A 6527-nucleotide genomic window follows, 5' to 3' on the forward strand; every position below is an offset into this window, starting at 1 on the left:
TGCCAATCCCTCCAGGTCCAGACCAAACTCCCACATGCCCCAGAGGATGTTGCCAACAAAAGTGCAGTTTGCTACGAGGCGCAAAGCTGGTTCCAGGCTGTGCTTCCCAGACCCCCGGGCTCAGAGGGGTTGCTGCTTTCTGGAAATGTGCACAAGGTTTTCCTGACTCAGCTGAATGAGTCCACCCAAGCACTGCAAACCCAGGCCAAGGGGGAAGAACAGAGAGGTATGAAAAGAGAAGATGGCAGGCATGGATGTATTTGATCGTCAGAGAGAGTTCGCGTTCAAATGGCAAAATAGGTGAGGGGGCCCTAAAAATCCAGTATCCGGCAAGTATACACCAAACTAGGCAGCTCTCCCCTGCTGATCTTTTTGCCAAGTACTGGCGAAGATCCAGCACTTGGGAGTGAAGATTCTAGGCAAGGAGGCAAAGATTCCGCACATGATCTGATAACAAACCACACAGAGACAGTACCCTGGGATACAGAGGACTCATCTGTGTGGTACAGAGGATCAGTCCTACACGATGAAGAGGTCAGCCCACAGACAACAGAGAAATGCACATCACCTGACAGCCGACCCTCATCACAGAAACTGTCTGTGGAAGTTTCTGGAGGAGGTGAGACTTCACTTAGACCCTGAACAGTGACAAGAATGGAGAAGGGGCTGGCTGAGCGGAGGGAAGGAGAAGACCAGCCTATTCAGGAGTCTGTGGAGAGACCAACCCATCCAGAACGGGGGTTTGGTGGCTGGGAGTAGTAGAGCAAAGAAGAGAGAAACGGAGTGAGCCCAGAGGGTGGAGATACTTGAAAATCTGGCTGAGGAGCTCATGTGTTTGTGATTACATTAATCTGTCCTTCCTTCCCTCCATTCATCCAACCAAGGAATATTCTCCGAGCACGCGGTACATATGGCCCAGTGCTGGGACCTAGGCAAGAAACAAGGAAGGGTGAGAGTCAGGTCATTATCCTGAAAAAACCTTATGACTTAATGAGAAGATGAAAACCCTCATGTGAAAATATCAGGGGTGCTTCAACAAGGCCTGGGGGCCGTTTGCTCAGCCATCCAGAGTGCTGGCCAGGAGAGACAGTGAGGGCTCAGTGCCACATGGGGAGATCACAGAGGTGGTGTCTGAGCTGTGCCTTGAAAGGGAGGCAAGACTGAGAGGTGATCAAGAAGGCAAGCATTAGGGACAAGCACAGCAAAAGTAATCAAGCATTTTGCTCAGGGAACGGCGGGGTCGGGACTGGCTGCAGGGGTTGATGTGAAGAGGCACCAGGAGAGATTAAGATGAAAATGGAGAAAGCCCAGCACTGAGAACTGTCAGGGACCTCCGAACCTTCTGCTTCTACCACTCCCTCTTGTCTGGAAGTCTGGAAGGGCCTCCTCCCGCCTGGCCTTCCTTCCCCCAAACTGGGGAGCTCTCTTCTGAATTAAGAAACACAGGCGTGTTAGTCAGGGTGGGCTAACTGTTACAACAAACAATCCCCAAGCAACAGTAGCTTTGCATTCCAGTCGGGTTTGGTCAGCAGAGAAAGGGCCTCAGCTCTGCACGGTCACCCACGAACCTTCCATCTCGTAACTCCAGCACCTCTAGTCGACCATGAGGCCTGAAAGTCAGACGGCACCCAGGAGGCACACCCCCATTCCAGAGACAAGAACCAGCCATGGACCCTGCCCAGATGCCAGCAGGCTGAGATGTCGTTTAACCATATGCCTGGAAAAGGAACTGGGTTTGATGAGAAGCTAGCCAGTCTGTTATTACCTCCAAAATCCTCAAGTCGAATTGATACCTGATTTAAGGAGGGAGAAGGAGAGACATAAAGAATGAGTGAGGACGTGGAGGGGCAGAAGCAAGGGCCTGCCAGTGCCAGGGCTGTGGGCTCTGACGTAGATCCTTCCCCTTCAGCTGCATCTTCTGACGGTCCGCCTGAGTCCAGAGAGCTGACAGACTTCTTCCCGTCTCCCCACCTCAGTTGCCCCATCTGCCCCCCAGGAACTCTCACTTGGTCCCTAAGACAGGTGCTGAAGAGTGGCAACCACTCCTGCCCTCCCCAGCAGGGAGGCCAAGGACAGCCAGGGAGACAGTCACCCAGGCCTGCCTCCTCCCTCTGATGCTCCCGGTGCGATGGAAGAGGAGGCTGAAGAGTAGAATGTTATTACAGCTTTTCCATGATGCAATGTCATCAGGAAGCCCTGGGCCTCTGGGCAGCACCCTGGCAGGTCCCATCACTCTTTCCAGCTGCACAGAGCCTTGTAGCCCATGCTGGAAAGGGCAGGAAGCAGGCTCATAAAACAAAAGGCATGGCAGGACCACTCATCAGCAGCTCTTCAAAATGATCTAAACTTCTGACTTTTGATTTAAATCTGCATTCACTGTGGCCAAAAACATAAAACAGAAGATGAGGGAAAGAACCAGAATGAAGGCTTGGGTGCCAAGAACTAGAGGGGAGGGAGGGAGGCATAGACAGCCCTGGGACAATACCAAGTTGAGTGCCAGCCAGGCGGGCTGACTTGCAGCCAGGTTGGGTCCTTTTCATTATGCATTGCTCAGAACTTCTCCCTTCTGTTATGAGGCTGCCGTAAAATGGGACAGGAGCTTCAAGAGCTAATCCGAGGACCAAATCCAGACATCTACCTGCTCCCGATGTGCCCTTCACCTTTCTCCCTCAGACCTCTAGAGAGGAGTGTCTCACGGGGGCAGGTGGGGAGCCCCGGTCCAGACTCTGATGTGACCTGTTCTCTTCAGAGGCATTTAGTGGGAGAGCCTCTGTCAGGGCCTGTTGTCAGAGAGTGGCTAGTGTTCTACAGGGACCCGGAGTGGCAGGGCCACTCCTTGAAATGGGCGACAGGGAAGGCCTCTCTGAAGGGACATCCACTAGAGTGAAAGGAGTGAGGCAGGGCCTAAGGCAGATGACAGATGTCTCCAACAAGTGGTGGGGCTTTTTGGTACGCTGGGCTGAGCTTTAGGCCACTGTGAGCCTACCCTGGAACACCGTGAACACCTCTGAGTCTTGAAAAACAGCTCCCCTCCAGACAAAGGCAGCTATCTCCCACTGGCCTGCCCCTTCCAATTCAACTTTATGCGGGGGGCAGGAACCTAACTTTTCCCTTGCAAGTCCACGCCCATTTTTTATGGTAACAGCTGGAATGGGCAGCCGATCATTTCCTCCGGTTGAATAAGTTGAAAGAAGAAAAATCAGGCAGTCATGCCCCACAATACAGCTAAGTATTTAATTCGTTTTGAATGTTTACATTATTAACACCAGCATTACAAAACGGTATTTTTACTTTCAATGTGCAATGATTTAAATGTGCAATTCAGTGTCTCAATTACTGGGATCGTTAGAACTTGAAACACTGAAGCCGTGCTCCCTCCCCGAGGTGCCTGTTTCTATAAAGAGCTACCAAAGGACTCTACGGAGCTGAAATACCCGCCCCGTTCCAAATGGATCCTGAGGTACAGCCCTGGTGGGGGACTTCAAGAAGCCAGGGGAGCTTGCATTCAGTGTAGAATGAGTGACAGTCAGCAGGTGGGTATTAAATGGTCATCAACTCCCTGGGGACTGGCCCTGCCAAACCATATTCCAGGCGGTGCCTATAAATGTGTCCAGAAGGACGCTGGGTGACTGACAAGCCAGTGGGCCCGGACTCTGGCTCCAAACACCCACACACATGAGAAGGCGGGGGTGGGGCGGGGCACAGGTAACACAAGACTGGAGAGGGCCCTAGAGCCCCTTAGGAAACTATAATGCATCCCGAAAGACGCCATTCACGCAGCTCCTGTGATGATACTGAAGGGGCATCCTGATGGCGGGGGTGAGAGTATAGGCTCTGGAGTCAGTTGGCTGGGGTTCGAGTCCAGGTTCCGTCACTTACCACCCAGTGACCTTGGCAAGTCCGCATCCTCTCTTTACCTGAGTCATCACCTCTGTAAAATGGGGATAATAGCAGTCCTTCTCTCTGAGAGCCATTTCAAGCACAAATGAGTCACTACTGTATGAGGCATTTAGAACAGAGTCTGACACAGAGCAAATAGTCAGGTGTCACTTTATCATTAGAATGCCTGTTTTTTTAAGACGAAGAACTGAAGATCAGAGAGATTAAATAACCTATCATACACTGGCTGTTCTGAAGGATTCTGTGCTCCCTCTGCGGGGAAGCCACTCTTGCCCCTTCTGTGACTAGGGTCTCTCTCATACACAGGCCTCCTCCAGACCACCCAGACCCACCCCTGCCCCAATCGCTGTGGACCCAGCACCCTGCTTTGAATCTCTCCCTAGCACTTATTGTATCTGAAATTATCTTACTCATTTACTAAATGACTTAATATATATAAAACACTGTTATTATCATTATTATAGGTCTGTTCAGTTGTTGTCTGTCTCCACCCACTTACATGTAAACCCCACGGGATCTGGGCCCTCGCCTGTCCTGTCCACCACTGGGAAGGAGCTCAGGGGCTGCTTCATGGGTGTGTAACCTCTGCAGTCACACAGTGCTCTGAACTCCAAAGAGCCCCACACTTGGCTTAATGCTCCATGGTTACTGTCTCAAAATTCCTTTTTTTTTTTTTTTTAAGAGATTTTATTTATTTGAGAGAGAGCATGCAAGAAAGCACAAGGGGGGGGTACGCAAAGGAAGAGGGAGAGGGAGTAGCAGACTCCCCGCTGATAAGGGAGCTCTACACAGGGCTCAATCCCAGGACACCAAGATCATGACCTGAGCCAAAGGCAAATGTTTAACTGACCAAGCTATCCAGGTGCCCCTGTCTTGAAATTCTTACTATTTTAACAAGGACCTTTCTATTTTCACCTTCTACTGGGCCTCCACAAATTACACAGATAGTGTAATCAATGAATGGATGAAGGAATGAATGGGCAAGCCCACATTCCAACCCAGGTCTGTAAGACTCCAAGGCCTCACTCCTGAACCACCAAACCAAACAAGCCTCCAGTGGAGATAAGAGAGGTGGGCAGGGCAGTCTGAACCGGGAACAACCACAACTCACCTAGAAGCTGTGCTGTGGAGGGGAGAGCCTTAGAAGGAGACACTGACTTGAGTTTCCCGGATGCCTAGTTGTTCTTCTCAACCTCTCATTTCACTTGTGCCTCAAGTGGAGTAAAGACCATTTGCTGCCACCTCAAGATACTCCTCCTCTCACTGAAGAGAGAGGGACCTCAGACCCCGCGTCCTAGGGACACTGTCAGCCAACAAGGTGCTCTTCAAAGCCACAGCTGTGGTCAGGCCTCAAGCAGAATGACCAGGCCTCTAGGCACCCAGCACAGCCCTAGGCGCCTGGAACTTGACAGTAAACAGGTATAATCCTTGACCTTTAGGTCTCATGGCAGCCATCAAAACTTCGTGGCTAAACAGCTAATGAGGAAGATAGAGCTGGGAGGTACTGCTGGACTGGGAACGAAGGCGGGGGTGCCCCCCCAAAAGCCTCATTTTCTACTCCTCCTGAGCTCTCCTAACCTCAGGCAGGTACTACTCCCTGAACTCATTTACCTCAAGTGGACATTGCACACCTCAGATCCCCAGAGGTTCTCATTCAATAATAGGTCTTTACTCTTATGGCTTTCAGAACACTTCAAAGCTGATCCTTGTTAAAACCACCCATTTATCTTTCCTCAGATTAAACCCCTTCCTCCTCTTCTCTCTCCCATTCCTCCCCCAGGCCTGGCTCTTGCTGCTCAAGAACCTTTCATTCCCTCTTATCCAGATCCTAACCATCCTTCATGGTCTGGCCCAAATGCCATCTCCTGAAGAAGCCATCTCCAATCTTTCTCCCCTTATTCCCCTGAACAGCTAGAAGTAGTATTTCTTTCTCCAAACTCCTCAGCATTCTCTGACACTTCCATTAAAGTCCCTGTCACTTTGAACTTGTATTCGGGTTGTCTATCCACTACTCAACAGTCCACTCCTTGAAGGCAAGAGTCTCCTGGATTTACCTTTACAAAGTAGGCAGGTAAGAAGGAAGAGGTTTGGGGAAAGCTGGGTGTTGTATGCATCGGATGGTCCTGGCTCAAAGCAGGATAGTGAAGACAGAGCCCGACTCAGCTTAAGGAAACTGGTGGGGGTATCTTGAAAAGAAAAATGATGACATCCCACATGATGCTGCAGCTGGAGATGTATAAGAAAAGAATTGGTAAAACAAGTTTCCCAGGCTGAATCAACCCAGCTGACTTTGCTCAAGCTGGGAAATCTGTGCCTCCCAGGGACACGTGCCCAGTGTGGGGAGGGGAGCTCTGAACGATACTGAAGGGCTGGGGACAGAGGAATTAGAGCTAAGAAGCAGTACCTAGTGGTAATGACAAGCACAGGGGCTGCGATAGGAGAGATAGGGAGGCGAATGTGATTAAATTGCGCGTGCTATGTGATTAAATTCATACACATCTTCATCGAATAACAACCTGTATTTACATGCAAATGTATTCGTTTATGCAAATTAGCAGAGGTCTCGGAGGAAGTTTGTTAGTCTGGAGCTTGTGCAAGCATTGAAAAAAGAGAAGCAAACCTGTCCC

This window comes from Mustela lutreola, chromosome 6 (genome assembly GCF_030435805.1).
Source record: "Mustela lutreola isolate mMusLut2 chromosome 6, mMusLut2.pri, whole genome shotgun sequence".
In the NCBI taxonomy this organism is placed as follows: domain Eukaryota; kingdom Metazoa; phylum Chordata; class Mammalia; order Carnivora; family Mustelidae; genus Mustela; species Mustela lutreola.